Source organism: Sciurus vulgaris (genome assembly GCF_902686455.1).
Source record: "Sciurus vulgaris genome assembly, chromosome: 9".
In the NCBI taxonomy this organism is placed as follows: domain Eukaryota; kingdom Metazoa; phylum Chordata; class Mammalia; order Rodentia; family Sciuridae; genus Sciurus; species Sciurus vulgaris.
The window spans coordinates 47,212,980-47,229,896 of record NC_136469.1 but is presented as its reverse complement, the minus strand read 5'-3'; the positions used below and the strand labels follow the sequence as shown (position 1 = coordinate 47,229,896).

General features: G+C 37.5%; 1 protein-coding gene across 5 annotated transcripts in view; it reads left to right on the top strand.

Annotated features, from left to right (window-relative positions):
- Positions 1 to 16,917, top strand: part of ANK2 (ankyrin 2) — a 694,188-nt gene that overhangs the window by 93,741 nt on the left and 583,530 nt on the right. The window lies entirely within an intron of this gene.

Here is a 16,917-nt window from a genome sequence, read left to right as displayed (position 1 = left end):
TTGGCAGAACAGGTGCTGGCAGTAGAAGAATGATGGGGTTCTTACTCCTTTTCCCAGCAAACACATCATCTTGCCTGCCTTAAAAGCCCAATTCAGGAGTGGCGAGAAGTGTGAGATGTACAGCTTTCTATGCACTATTTTTTGGTTTTTGTTTTTTGCATTTTTTGCTGGTATCAAGTATATGCCCATATTCATGCATCAGGAATGATTCTCATCTCTATGGTGTTTTAGGTGTGGCCTTTTTGGAGAGCATGAGAGTAAGTCCAAAAACATATTACTCTTCCTTCTGGGCATGTAACACTAAATCTACTTTTAGAATGAAAATAAATGTGAGTGGATAGAAGATAGAAGAGGAATTTAGAAGAACAGATTGTTTATTTGCCCTGGCACTTCTCTATGAACACCTGACAGAGTTTTAGGTCAAGGCATATGGTGTCCCCTAGAAAGACAATAGGCAAATAGTTTGGCTATGCCTTTAAGCATTGGAAAATCTTTCTTTTGCTTCATCTTCTTTTTTCTTTTCTTTTTAAAGGGATAATCCCTTTTCCTGAATCACTGCACAAACTGTACACTTTGGAGCTAAAGACTGATTCTAGAAATATTTAGGTATTGAAGAAACTTTTGGGTGGGAAAGGTGATGGGATAGAAAAAAGAAGTTATGCTCAGATGAGGTTCCTTCTTTCTTATAGCCTTTTGCAATCAATGGTTTAAGTCACAGAATACTGAACAACAGACAAGAGCTTGCCCCACCCATAGTGTGGTGAACATGATCATTTACTTGCTATTATATTTCACTGAACTGTGTAAGTGCTAGTGCATAATAGGCTCTCTGAGCCCTGTGTGTTACAGGTATGAGCCAAAGAACATGAAGAATCCCTCCATCCACCTTGTTCTCCTTCCATAGCGTTGAGTGAAGCTAGATGTGTCCTGGAAAGGGCCTCTACTGCTGCATGCCTTGTTTTTTTTTTTTTTTTTTTATTAAAAATCACAAATTTACATAGAGCTATGTTGCTTGATTCATTCTGTTATTTTTTTTCCCTTCCCCCCCACCCCTCCCACCCCTCTTTTCCCTCTATACAGTCCTTCCTTCCTCCATTCTTATCACCCTCCTTATCCCTAACCCTAAACCTAACCCTAACCCTAATGCTAACCCCTCCTGCATGCCTTGTTAATCATTGCATTTAGGTGAGCGTGGTATGAGGAATGTTTTCTGACCCAGTTCTCTCTCTGCCTTTTCTGACCAGCCCAAGACCACACCCCCTTTTTTGGCTACAAGCCAAAGACTCTCTGAGTGGGGGAGTCTGATAAAATGCTGCCCATACTTGGACACAGTGATTCCTTGGTCATAAAACTCAGGAGCCCTCGTTTGTCAGTAGACGTATGCCATCTGCTTCTCAGGGGGAAATTCTCATTTATGGGGGTTTTAGATATTCTTTTATTAAATTTAATATATTTCCAGCTGCTCAGGAAGCTGAGGCAGGAGGATAGTAAGTTCTAGGCCAGCCTCAGCAACTTAGACTCTGTCTCTAAAACAAACGAACAAACAAACAAGAATGGGACTTGGGATGTAGCTCAGTGGTAGAGTGTCCTTGGATTCAATCTCCAGTACCCCCCCCCCACAAATTAATATGAGTAGAAATGGAAGCAAGTCATCCATTTTGCTGTCTCACACAAGCTGGTTAACATGTCTGTCTCACTCCTCAAGCTAAGCAGGCTACATTCAATACACATGGGCTGCCTGTACCCACATTTCTGTTTTTCAGGGAAGGCACTGCAGTTAGGGACTTAGAGCTGGAGTAGATTTAAGAACTGACAAACAGTTAATCCATATACTTCATAGGCAGGAGAACTGGCCAGAGCTATCTGTCTAATGAGTGACAAATCAGGACTAGCACTCAGATCACCTGACTCTGGCCCAGTACTACTTCTGCATAATACACCCCAAGGGGCCAACTTGTCCTTGTCCCAAAAAAATTGGCATTTTTTTTCAATTTCAGATCATTTTGCAACTTATTTAAAATTCTGTGGTATTATTAAATTAAGATAGAAAAATCGCTGTAATTTCATATCCCTTCCCCCAAAATGTCTAGGACTATATTGGAAGTCCATTAAGATGAAAAACAAGTTCTGTTTCTTGAGGAGAGAGTTGCAAGAATATATTCTTTGTGGGTCATGTGATCAGAGTTTTCCAATCTTGGCTTAATGGGAATATGACCACCCTAATTAATGAGGAGGATTATTATTTGGCATGGCAAATCACATACCACGAGAGCATTCAGAATTATCCTATTGATATATTTCTTTGAGTCGTGTCCTCCACTACCCCTCACTCTCCTTGAATGCTGATAATTGAATTCAGAGTCTCATGCATTCGAGGCAAGTGATCTATCACTAAGCCACATCCTTAGCTCTTAATTTTTTTTTAATGCAGATCTATTCATGCTGATATATTTAAAATTATCTAAAAGATGTTTAATTTAAAATAAAGTTTCAGATAATGTGTTTCTCTTAAAATTAATGCTAGGCCCATAAGAGATTTTAAATATGTATTTGTTGATTGAATATATCCAAAATATAAAACATTAAACAATACCTGTGGATATTTATTTGTTGGTTTGTTTTCGATGCTGGAGATTGATCTCAGGACTTTGTGCATGATAACTAGACATCTACCACAGAGCTACACCCCTAACCTCTAATGATATTTAAAAGGTAATTCAATGTAAAGTCTGTTCCATAATGTTATTAGAATGTCCATTTGTTAATTATTCAGTCTAATTTTTGTCAGGGTGAAATTCACATATTTGCTTGTAATCAATATAAAAACAAATTAATGTCATATGCAATGCATCTATGTTAATGAGTTTGTAAAAGCAATAAACACAAAATTATATTGGGTGTTGTTTAATTACATTTTTTTAAAAGCCTTAACTACAATATAGAAACCCTCTGATATATCCTTGAAGTGTACTAATCAGTTTCTTCTGGTCCAGTGAGGGCATCTTTTCATTCTAGACATTAAACTATAGTGATATATTGAGAGAAATTAGTTCTAGTAGCTTTGAGAGGTTGCAAAAGGAATAATTATAACAGTGATCTAAACAACCTTCACTCTGTAACTCAGAAACAAATGGCTGCATATGTGACCTTTCTGAATGGTGAAGATCTTCAAGGAAGTCTCCAATTACCTATTTATATTAAGCTTCAGTTATGGAGGGGGAAAAATCAAAGAAAAAGAAATAAGGTGTTAATGTTCTTAATTGGGACAGATAGAAGCTCCCAATAAAGATATCATTTAGTTTAAAAAGATCTAAGTAAGAGGAAATGCAAAAACTAAGGCAAAAACGTTCAGTGGAGGCTCAATACAGTGAATAGCTGCTGTACTCATTGTAAATTTTACTTTTAAGGTCTTGGGTCCTTTAACTGATTGCATTTGGGCAGAAAGCACAAGCAAATATCTCTTGTTGTAAACAAAGAAACAGATTTAAGTTAATGCTAATGTGTTCACAGCCAGAGCCAAAAGCTTTTCAGGGTTATTATAACACACTGGGCTCCTAGCCCATCCATCTAAGTGTCTAAAGTAGACTAAAGTTATGGATCAGCCCATTGTATACACCATTCCACATGAGAGCCAGATGCTACTGTTTACTGTGCTAGTAACTTAGCCAGAATCAATGTGAAATCTGAGCTTACTATTTGGGGTCAATGAAAGTTATATATGAAAAAAAAATTTCCATATATTTCCTATAGTCCAATATGTGTTGATATTGATAGTCCAATATGTGTAGTGCTATTTAAAAATTTTTTTTGCAACAATTTCTTAAACCTAATATACACCCTACTACTGTCTAGACTGCTGAGATGGAGAGCTTCCTTGTAAAACTGTGTGCTTATTGTCTTCTGGACCTTGGGTGAGATGTGTGTCTTTAATATATTTTCGTCCTTTGTCTTGAGCATAGAAAAGAAACTATGAAAATCTATCTGCGTAACAACCACATTTGAATATGTAGATACCACATGCCTTGGAGATGATTTGCTAGAAAACCAGTTCTGTGTCTATTGATTTAGAGAAAGACTATCTTGCTGTCCTCAGTGGGAAAGAAAATTCCACTATTTAGGACCCGGAACTGAGGGCTGGGGATGTAGCTCAGTGGTAGAGCACTGGCTTCCCATGTGCCAGGCCTTGGACTCAATCCCTAGCATGGCAACAAAAAGAAAAAAAGACCTAGTGTTGGGTTTCTTGACATTGTTAGATCCTTTATTCCTTTATTCCTTCACCCTGCCCATTTGACTTGAGCCCTTTTGGAGTAGATTTATTTATTTTAAATTTTGGATTAGATTTAATTATGTTCATCAGTTATGGTGTAAGATGGTTAAAATTATGGGAAATGCTTAAAAATAATATATGCTTGTCACTTCTCCTGTAGGTATCTAGAAGACAGTCCCTGCAGCAAGTTTTTTTTTTTTCCTTTTACCTGCCCCCCCCCACAGCAAGTTTTTTTTTTTTTGCGGTGTTGGGGATTAAACCCAGGGCCCTGTGCTTGCAAGGCAAGCATTTTACCAACTGAGCTATCTCCCCAGCCCCACAAAGTTCTTAATGCAAATATCGGATTTTTCCAAAATTATAGGATCTTATTTATTTATTTTTTCCTCTTTATAGTGCTGAGGATCAAAAGGGTATCCCTTGTGAGCTATATCCTCAGCCTGAGGACCTTCTTCTTCTTTTTTTAGACTTTCCTACATCAATTATATTAAAAACACAAAGAAGTAGTTTTCTTTTTGTAATGGCAAATGGTTCAAATAATGCTGAATGAAAATCATTGACTAATACAGACCTTTAAAAATTATTATTATTATTATTTTTTGGCAGTTTTGAACCCAGGGCCTTGTGCTTGCAAGGCAAGCACTCTAACAACTGAGTTAGTTAGTGAATTTTGTTAGCCCACAAAATTATTAAAAAAAAAAAAAAAAGAATAAAAGTTATATACAAAAGGGACCAGGAATCTATAAGCTGATTCCAAAAATGCAAAGAGTTCATAAAAATCTGTGGTTACTAGTACCACCACTGCTTTGAAGAAGGGCTATCATACAGTATTCAGTCAGCTGAAGATGGATTGGTAGACATTTGTCTGTATATAAATTTCAAGTCACTTTTACTTGTGTGGAATCATCCAGATCTTCCTAAGACTGAATGGGCAGTACTATGACTTTGTTCCTTTTCCATATTCCCAAAAAAACCTCTGGAAAGTTCAGCTCTTTTTTTCCCTCACATTTTTTCATTGGTGCATTATAGTTATACATAATGGTGGGATTCGTTTATGCATATTCGTACATGCACACAATATAACATAATTTGGCCAGTATCACTCCTCAACACGTCCCCCCTCTGAAGTTCAACTCTTGATGAGACACTTACAACAGCAGTTCCTTAGAAGACAACATGAGAGACAGGTGGTTTCAATCTCCTGATGAGAAACACAGCTTGCCATCTATAGCAAAATATCAAAATGGCCAAGTCCTTTTTTCTTCCTCCTTCTGATTAGGCACAATGTGTCTTCTTTTAAGACTGCTATTCCCAGTCACACTTGTTTACAACTCTAAACCTTGAGGTGATCTGAAGGAGACCAACATCAAGAAAAGAAAATTCAATTCAGAAATGAAGAAAACTGAAAGGTATACAGTATACCCTCAGAACATCCTAATGTCTGTGCTACAGCACAATTTAGTTTACTACTGTGATCCACAGTTAAATAGTGGCAGCTTGAATTTGAGCACCAGCTCTGTAACTTTCCCTTGGAGATTAATATTATTGGGTTCTTTAATTAAAAAAAAAAAAAAAAAAAAAAAAACACATTAAGCCAACTCTGACAGAGTTGGAAGCTGAATTGAAAAGAAGGTTGCATCTTTTTATTGTCTCAAAAAACATTTTGTCCAGAAAAGACTATGGTTTCTCCATATTGTATATTCTAGGCTTACTAAAACTTAGTTGATATAGGTAGAATAGATTAATTTGAAGTTACTGATTCTAACAGGAAGGCTTCTTCCTGATATTGTATGATATTCAATTTCAGAATAAACTAAGTCCTGTGAGAACATTTGGCCCAGATGTTACTAAAAATAATTGTTGCTCTAAGATTTCACACAGAGAATAACATTCCATGTGCTTCTACTTGTTATGCACTCTTGCTTCATTTTCCATTTGGGAATGAAAAGAAGAAATTCCCAGAAAAAATATTTTAAAAGGATATGTATTGTTGCTTACAAGCTCCAATATGTTGCTTCAGTTGATTTTAAGTCATTGGGTTAAAGAACCAACTATTAAACATGTGTTCAGGCACTCATCTGTTTAAAATTGTTTGAAGCTTAAGTTGGAAAAAAAGTAAAATCCCTTTAAGGACAGCTGGCAGCTATCTCAGTATATGTTAGTTCTCAACACCTAGGTGGGACAAGCAGGTTGAAAGGACAGAGAATGATCTTTAGTGGCTGTATGGTAAGGGAAGTTTCCTTTGGACATAGGTCATTTTGAAAGGTGATCTGGGTTTCAGTTTGAACCACCAGAGAAATAAACAGAGAGGCTTATGCTGTTGTGACAATGAAGAGGGGTAGCGCAGCAGTAGAACGCCCTTGGGTTCAATCTCAGTACTGAAGAAATATCACTATAGTCCCATTATCATGTCTCAGAAAATTAACAAAAATTTTTAATATAATTCAATATTCAGTCATCTTTAAGTTCCCCTTATTTTTTTAAGAAATGTCTTCTTGCAGTTGTTTTATTTAACTTGAAAGTTGAATTCAGTTTGCATGGGGCATCTATTTTATATATATATTTTTTGTATTAGGGATTGATTCCAGGGGTGCTTAACCGCTGAGCCACATCCCCAGCCCTTTTTTATATTTTATTTAGAGACAGGGTCTCGCTGAGTTGCTAAGGGTCTCACTAAGTTGCTGAAGCTGGCTTTGAACTTGTGATCCTCCTGCCTCGGTCTCCCGAATTGCAGGGTTACAGATGTGTGCCACTAAGCCCAGCTTCTTTATATCTTTAGTAATTCTCTTCCTTTAGTAAACAATTTACCAGTTGGAGAAGTTGGTCATTTGTGGAATGCCCACTTCCTGGACTGGTCTGATTGTTTGCTCTGAGTGCTGTTAACTTTTCCTCTGTCCCTTGTATTCCCAGCTTGACTAGACTCAGGTTCAGCACTTCTGGCAGGAGTCTTCCTGCAGGTGGTAGTTGTGCTTTCTTCCTGCTGTATCACCACAGGGGCCCCTTGGGTGATCCTAAGATTTAGGAGAGGAGTTTGGTGGTTTAGTCTGAGCTGATCATTATAAAGTTCCTCAGCAATAGTTCACCTGATATTTCTGGCAACCAACAATTATTATGGCCTAATTCCATTATACTCATTAAGGGCTGCAAAATTCTTCCATTCTTTCTGCATTTATTACTTGAAATTGTTGCAAAAGGAAGTTCTCTTCATATCAACTAGTTGATAAACCTGGGTACAGTTGACTTATTCTTTTTAAAGGCCACATACTATTCTATAGTACTATAATTAAACAGGTCCCTTATTTAAGGATATGTAGAGTGTCTCTTTTGCTATATATTTTCTTGGTTTATTTAAATATTTTCCCTACTGTATTTACATATAAACAGTACACTATGGAATTTTATTTATTAGTAATTTATTTTGTGGTACTGGGGATTGAATCCCATATCAGAGCACATTATCACTGAGTTACATCTCCAGACATTGTTTTTTATTTTGAGACAGGGTCTTGCTAAATTGATGAGGCTGGCTTTGAACTTGAGATCCTTCTGCCTCAGCCTCCTAAGTCACTGGGATTACAGGTGTACACCATCATGCCCAACTGAACTATGGAATTTAAATAGTAAAATAATTATTGGACTACTTTTTACTCTGTGCATGTTAATATAGTATAAATATAAGTATTAGACAGAGTGTACTTTAACCCTGAATTAATTACCTATTTTAACCATGTGACCATAGGCAAATTATTCATTCTTTGTTTTTTTTTTTCTTTTTCCTTTTTTTAAATTATCCTTCCATTTTCTTTAATCATATACTAGGAATAATATTATCTGATTTCTGGATTATTTTAAGGTTTAAATAAAATAACCTGTCTAAATGTTTGCTTAAGTGCCTAGAACAGAGCTAGCGCTCAGTCAAGTTAGGACTCAGCATTTCTGATGGAAGACTCTTGAATTACTCCTAGGGTTCTGTCTAAACTCATTGTGATCACTAAAACGAAATAGGATCATAACAAATCAATATTTTCATACTTTACTATAGAAAAGTAAATGCTTTAAAGTGGATATGCTTTATTTTTTCTAACAATTCTTGAGAATTTGTGTTTTTTTTTTATGTCTTGATATTTCTTGCTCCTATAGGTTCTTCATCTTTGTAACATCTTTGGCCTTACCTCTATTCCCTCTTATCTAACATGGCTGATTTTCTTCCTTCCCCTATGGACATTATTAGGCTTCTGGTATCTTCTCTTCTTGCTTTCTGCTTTCATCCTATCATCTTTCACTTCTCAGAAGCACCATCTGTCCATGAAGTGGGGAGATGTTTTGCACCTTCCCTGGATAGCACTTTGTCCCTGTGATTGATACAGCCATCCTTTACAGCATTACATCATTGCTTTTCTCTGTGTTCCTAGGTAACATCTGACAAGCACTCTACTTGCATTCATGGATCCCAAGTTTTTAGATATACCAAATTCAGAAAGGTGAGGTGATTGGAAAAGACATGTTGAAGTTAACCTGGAGTTGGCACAGCAGACTGGAAAAGGAAAATTGGCTTCCTGATGCTTAGGATCAGGCTGCTTTTCAATAAAATCTGCAGAAGGAGTGTGCACATATTTCAAGAACAGCCTGGAAAACAGGAGCTACTTTTGGTCATTCGAGTGTATCCCTTCTGTCTATTTTGACATAAGGTTATCTTGAGTGTGTGCTGACTCTTTGAAGAGATGTTAAATATTTTGACAAATTTGAATGGTTGTCCTAAAGGATTAAAGTGTGTCTTGGTTAAGATGAATGCCATTCAGTATTAATTGAAACTTGGAATATTAGACATTCTCACAGAATGGCACTCTTTCTTAAAGAACAAGTAACATATAAATTAAAGGAGAGGGCTGGGGGTGTAGCTCAGTGGTAGATTGCTTGCCCAGCATGCACAAGACCCTGGGTACTATCCCCAGCTCTGCAAAAAACAAAACAAAAACAACACCCATAAATTAATTAATTAAAGGAGAAAGATCTAAGAACAAAGACACAGTTTATTTTTTTAATTATTTTACAATTAATCCATGACAAGCTAACTCAGAGTTCAGGGACTCAGTGTTAAGACCAGAAAGACCGACATGTACTTGTCACCCTAGCTGTATCGATTCTTTGTTTGTTTTGATTGAAGAATGACTTTTAAAAGAATTAGATGTAGCAGTTGAAATTTTACCTTCTACATCCTTTACGCCTGGGACTTTTTCAGGGGACACCTCTTTAAAATGCCTATTTGTGATCTTTCCTTGCCAACATTGTACTTCTCTGTACGTGGAGCAATGGGCTGTTGGTCCCACCTTGGAAGGGCGAGCGTTTCCCCTCCTGCTGTCATTCATTCAACAATAATGTATTAAGAACTGGAAACTATCAGGGTAAGTGAAATAAGCTAATCCCCCCAAACCAAAGGTCCAATGTTCTCTCTGATATGCGAATGCTAACACACAGTAAGGGATTGGGGTAAGAATAGAAGTTCATTGGATTAGACAAAGGGGAATGAAGGGAAGGGAGGGAGGATGGGAATAGGAAAGACAGTGGAATGAATTGGACATAACTTTCCTGTGTTCATATATGAAAACACAACCAGTGAAACTCCACATCATGTACAACCACAAGAATGGGATCCTGATTAGAATATGTGATATTCCATGTAAGTATAATATGTCAAAATATACTCTACTGTCATGTATATCTGAAAAGAACAAACAAACAAATAAATAAAGTATTAAGCAACTACAATTACTAGTTCTGGTGCCTTGGGCTGGAGGTACAGAGATGAGTAGGACATGGTCCTGGTCCCTGTCCTTCCTCCAGCAGCTGGTACTAAGTTCAGCACCTCTGCTTGGATGAGCAGGGTTCCTGGCATGTGGTTTGTAGACCACTCGCAGAGATTCTTCTGGAGTCCTATCTCTGCTACTGAGACAAAATCTGGGTAGGCTTAGGAATCTGCTTCCCCCCATCCGCCGTGACTCCTGTGCATTGAACTAGAGCATGGCAGAAACGAGGTGGATGACGGAAAGAGTGGCGGCTGGGTGGAGGCCATGCAACCCTCAGAGGCAGCTCCCCACCCAGCCTTAATATGTATGGGGTACTCCTTAGGAGGGGTACACTTTGCCTGACTTAAAACTTATCTTGTGAAGAGTGGGTGGGGAGTTTCAGTACTGAAGTGCCTGTGTAAATTCTGGGAAAGTTATTAATTCTGTTCTCTAGAAGGTCATAGTCCTGGATGGAGGGGAAGATTCTGGATTAGGTAGGGAAGCGGTAGGTGGATGAATTAGAGCCAAGGTTTAAGTTCCTAGAATGTCCATAAATATAGCCCAGGGGTATCCAAAGGGGAGAGTATAACTGACAACTAATATCGTTAGGATTCATTTAGGAAGAGAAAAATGCAAAGATAAAACACTAAGAACTAACAAACACATAGGCATTTTCTTGCTATGCCTAGGTGCTGTGCCAAGCACTTTACATATATCCATGTATTCAGACCTAACAACAGTCCTAAGAGGTATGTGCTAGTACTATCATCCTCATATTATACATGAGGAATCAGAGAAGTTAAGTAACTTGCTCTAAGTCACCCAGCAGGGCTAGGAGTCCAAACCAGGTAGTGTGGGCCAGAATGTAAGCTCACTCACTACTCATTCAGCTGCCTCTTAGAAGTATCATCGTTTAAAATGGTCCAAGTGGAAGTTTAGTGGAATTTTAAACTCAATCCTTTTCTACAGTTCTATTTGAGCATTGATTTCTTTTAGCTTTTCACCAAAATAATATTTTCTCTCCCCAAAGAGCTGCATAAAGGACACTCCTGAAAGTACTGACAACTGGCCTCGTAAATGCCTTCAAGGCTGGTTTCTTCTCTTTCAGAGAAGAAATTACATATTCCTGTTTGTTCTTAACCTTATAATCTAGATGCATATGAAAACCCCCTTTATTGCAGATCTGGTCCTTCACTGCCTGAAGTGAAGACTCTATGCACTATTTTTAGAGACCCAGCCACCACATCTTAGTCTTTAAGCAAGTGTGTGATAAAAAGAAAAAACTCACAATGCATATTTACAAAGCTGAACAACTTTTCAGATTATTTTTAAAATTTTACTTTCAGATCGAGGCTTTAAAGGTATTCATGTTGTGTGTCAGTAAATGTGTGTAATTAATAACAAATGAGAAAATGTTAACAAGGCAATTTACATTTGAGCTGAAGCTAAACTTCTGCCATGAAGAATTATTTGACTTGAGAACTTTGTGGGAAACAGTGTAATGTCTTTACTTAGTGCCTCAGATGAAGGATGCCAGGCTTGGGACAGTCTTCAATCAGAAGGAAATTGGTGAACTATGAGATTACTCTTATTTGGTGGAATGAGGAGCAAGAGGCCTGCTGTTTCTTGGAAATATGCTCAGTGGCCTCAAAAAAATTTTTTTTCTGGCTCCTTTTAAGAACTACACCCACAAAACACTCTATTTCCAATCAAATCATTTTTAGGTGTATTATCCCACTCAGTGAATACCCTTGCCTAGCCATCTGTAGCTTTACTGAAGGACTGGTTATTTTGAACTGTGGGAAGATGCATGAATGTTTCACAGGTTGGGAATGATGATAGACCCCACTGAAAATCCAAAATAAATTATTTTGGATTATTATTAATTTAGACTAATTATTTTTTCCATTAAAATAGTAGGTACTTTGTATAAAAAAGTCAATAGAAGAAGACATGTTTGAGTAAGAGGTGAGTGACCATCACTCCAAATTATTATTGTGCATTTATGGATATCAAACCCAGAATATACTAGGCAAGTGCTGTACTACTGGGCTGTCCCCCCAGCTCTCAAAATTTTCAATATCAACAGATGCGTGTTACATCTCTTAAAATACTGTTCAAACTGAAGAAAGTAATAGCCTTTACCTCTGAAAGATAGATTTATGGTTCATAAGAATTATTTCTTAATAGCCAGGTACAGTGGTGATTGTCTGTAATCCCAGAAACTCTGGAGGCTGAGGCAGGAGGTTTTCAAGTTCAAAGCCAGACTGGGCAAATTTAGGGAGATCCTGTCTCAAAAAAAAAAAAAAAAAAAAAAAAAAAAAAAAAGAGCTGGGAATGTAGTTCAGTGTAAATCACTCCTGGTTTCAATTCCCAGTACCAAAAAAGAATTTTTTTTTACCTTTAACTATTGAAAGACTGCAATAACAAATTCAGTGGCTTAAAACAAACACAAATGTTTATCTGACAGCCTGGAGATTGAAGCTCGAAATTAGTTTTCACCGAGCTGAAATCAAGGTGTTTACAGAACTGTGCTCTCTGAAGGTTTCTAGCACAGAATCTGTTTCCTTGCTTTTTCCAAATTCCAGAGTTGCTTCCCTACCTTGGCGCCTGGCTCTTCCTCCATCTTCAAAGCACATCACTCCAGCCTCGGTTGTTACCATGTCTTTAACCTTCCTGCCTCATTCACATAAGGACCCTTATTTTCCTACCTGGATAATGCAGGATAATCTCCCTTCTAGAAAACTTCAATTTAGTCGCATCTGCCAAGTCCCTTTTGCCTTGTAAGGTATAATTCATGGTATTCATTCAAGGTATAATTCCAGGGATTAGGAGGTGGGCATCTTTGGACAGTATTATTCAGATGTTTGGCTCAGATTTGCTAATGGATTTTGTGTGAGCAAAATTCATATTAAATTCACACTTCTTCCTCACCTCTCTTTTCTATTTTCATCCAAATAATTAAGAAGCTTTGTTAAGGTCTTACATTTTATTTATCTGAGAACTCCCAATAGGGGTGTAAAGAGGCCCCAAAAGCAAGGTTTCCAAACTAAGACTCTAGTGGCACATGAAATGTTAAGAGATACTCTGTGTTAGAAAGTGTTAAATACGATAGTCATTTCATAATCCATCCTACCCATCCTTATCTTTAATACACATTATCATATGGGAAAGGTACTGAGAATTTCTCTTTATATAGTCTATGATGCCAAATCAATCAATTCCTTCCTTCCTCCTTCCTTCTTCTTTTTTTTCCTTCAGTACTGGGGATTGTACTCAGGGCCTTGAACATGCTAGTCAAATGCTCTACCACTAAGCCACATCCCCTCCCTTAGAGCTGATGCTAAATGCCTCCTAAATCACAATTTTCCTTTGTATTCTTTCTCTGATATCTAGTGGAACTTAGTTTCTTTAGACTTCTAGAGCAATCATCTTTCCAAATCCTGGATAGTAAGAAAAAGTTATGTTTCTGTAAATATTTAGAATACTGTCCTGCACACACACACACACACACACACATTTACTAAGACAACACAAACAAAATTGTTCTGAAAATAAAGTATCTTGAATACTTTTCAAGAGGTTTGGAAAATTTTCTTTATGACTACTATCTCAGAATCACAAGACTGGAATATATCTTTAAGAGTTGTATTTGAATTGACCAATTATGTCGTGTCCATGTATGCCTATGTAACAACAAATCCCACTATTATGTATAATCATAATGCACCAATTCAAATAAATAAAAATAGAGTACAAAAAAGTATATAAAATATAAAAAATGTTTGCATACATCTTTTCCCTATTTGGGACAGCACTGCCTCTGAAGTGAGACAGAATAGTAATAATAATGTATACTAAGTACCTAATGGCTCCCAACCATGGAGTGAAGTGGGCTTAGCCTTCTCCATTGGGTTCATGGTTGTTAGCATAGGATGGTGCTGTGATCTTTGCCAGATAAGATTTTCATTGCAATCCTTTTATTCCTTTATTATAGCATCAATCACATCTTACCATGTATTATTAGTTATGCTATGGACTATCTACCCAAAAGTTCTTGAGGGCAAGAGCCCCCTCTCTACATCCATGAACAGGATGAACAGGAGCTATACCAGTGTTTGCAAATGAATGTCTAGAATGGAAATCCTCACAGTATCAGTTATGTACTTCAGTCATCTATCAGTAATCCATCCATTTGTATTCTTCCCTGCTTAAAATTTAAGGAAACTCATGAAGAAATTATAGAGCAAGGAAAAGTTTAAATAAAAATAGGTTAAGATAACTAAGGCAAAGGAAAAATAAAGATTAGAAAGTAAAATTGGATTTAGGAGGGAGTCTAGTTATGAAAAATATATGCCACAAAATTTCATTTATTTTCAGGGGAAGGACATTGATTTGGTGCTAAACTTACTAGGAGTCAATGAAGGAAGCCATTGTTATTTGATTTTCAGTATCCATAAAATGACAACATTGGTTCCTTACAAAAAAACATAGCTACTCCTGGAACCTGGATCAACAAGCAGTTCATCTCCAGGAGAGGAATTTACTGTGTAATAAGAGGAATAATGCCTTCAACTCATCTTTATCCTAACCACAGCAATGTATGTCAGAAGGAAATTTCTTATATCACCTAGTTTATGCTAATACCATCATGCCACATATATAAGAAATACTGTTATAGAGAGGGGTAACAGTGATTAATGAAATCCCATTATGCTAACAAAATTGTGAAACAGTTATCAAATACTTTTTGCCAAAATCTTTAAGGTGGGTTTAAAGTTTCATTAGGTTAAAAAAATTGAATAATGCAATGTTACCTAATTAGTAGAATAAATAAATTATAATCAATTAGTATAAACAAATATTTGAAGATGTGGTTCAAATGTGGATGAACATCTTTCAAGTGTCTTTGTCTTGATATATCACTACAGAATTCGGGAAAATAGGACTAGATATTGAAAACGGTGGACAAAGCTAATTAACATAAAATATATTTCTTCCTTAGGTTGCAATTTAAGTTCCTTTTCAGTAGAAGGTACTGACCCTAGTACACTATATGGATACCAATTATCTTGGAAAACGATGACTTAAGAGGGAGGCGAGGAGAATAGAAACCAATTAGAGGAGGGCACACACCTGGAGCCCTGTCTCGGGATGGGAAGTTGGGTGGAAGGTTGGGTGGGAGCATTATGACTGCAGGGATGTGGTGGCTGGAAATAGCATGTCCACTGGGAAATCAACTACCACTCGTGTCCCTTCATTGTGCCTTTGTGGGTTTTTGTATAGTCAATATGTAATGGAGTCACCACAAATATCACTTTGGAAATATCTATTGACATAAAAATTTACTGAAAATAGTATTTAAAAAAGTATAAAAATTTGGATTTCCAAGTTATTTTTATATCTTGGGGATTTTTTTTGGGGGGGGGGAGAGTGTTTTCTTAATATTTGAGGTTCTATGGTTAGGATCCACCTTACCTTGACCTACCTTAAATCTGGTGTTGTTGCAGGAAGTGATGTCCAGCACAATCAGATGGTAAATAAACCCTCTTATTTGGTACCATCCTTCCTGTCCCTTCCTTCCCCTTTTCTTCCTTCCTTCCTAACACCCCTGCACCCTCCCCGCCCCTTCAAATTCCTGAGTATGGGGAGGAAATTGCAAGCACAGAGACTCTTAACACTGAGTTGTATTCCCCAGCAGCACCCTCGTCCTCTTTTTTTTTTTTTTTTTTGGTACAGGGATTGAACTCAGGGGCACTGAAAAACTGAACCCCAATCCCCCAGCCCTATTTTGTATTTTATTTAGAGACAAGGTCTCACTGAGTTGCTTAGCAACCTCACTTTTACTGAGGCTGGCTTTGAATTCCCAATCCTCCTGTCTCAACCTCCTGAGCTGCTGGGATTCCGGCATGTGCCACTATGCTCAGCATTTCTTTCTTTCTTCTTTTTCTTTTTCTTTTTTTTAAGTGGGTCTAAGTTTGCTGGGGCCAGTTTCAAACCTGTCAAGCTCCTGAGTCACTGGATTACAGGTGTGTGCCACCATGCCCAGCTCTTATTTGGTTTCTAATTCCTTTGAGTCATCAGGTTGTTATTTGGCATTATAGTTAGGGTTTGTTAAGCCTCTATCAAAAATCCTATGCTTGATCCTCAAGATGCTTTTCCAGCTCTCTTCTTTTTTTACTTCTTGAAACAGTAGCTTTTCCCAATTGCATCTGCTCCTTTCCTTCCCTTTAAATTTTAATAAACTGTCCGGCCACCCTTCTACTTCACTGACATTGTTCTGGTGAAAGTCACAGGAGTTCATTCGTTTCTTTTTAATCTCCATCTTCATTTCCTTCTGTCCCATTTTGTGTTTCTAAATGGACCTCCTTTCTGAGGCCCTCTTACCTTTCGTGATCTCCTACCCTTCCTGCAGCTGCTTCTTTTTAGTCTCATAAAAAGATCTCCATTCTCCTTTTAAAGGTTGCTGTCCTTATCTTGCTCCCTGTCATGGTTTGGCTATGCAGTGTCCCCCCTCAAAGCTCCTGTGTTGGTGCAGGAATATTCAGAGGTGAAATGACTGGATTGTGGGAGTTGTAACCTGATCAGGCCATCCTAGTTTGAATGGACTGGACTGGGTGGTAACTGTGAGCAGGTAGGATAAAGGTGGTGGAGGTGGGGTCGTTCATCTTCCCTGTGGTGATGCTAACTCTTGCTTCCTGCTGCCTAAGTGGAGCTGCTTCCTTCTGCCATGATGCTCAACCTCACCTCGGGCCTAAAGTGCAATTGGCAAAGCCGATTGGACTGAACTTCTGCAAACTGTGAACCAAAATAAGTTTTCTCCTCCTTAAGTTGTTCTTGTAGGATATTTTGATCACAGTGATGTCAAGC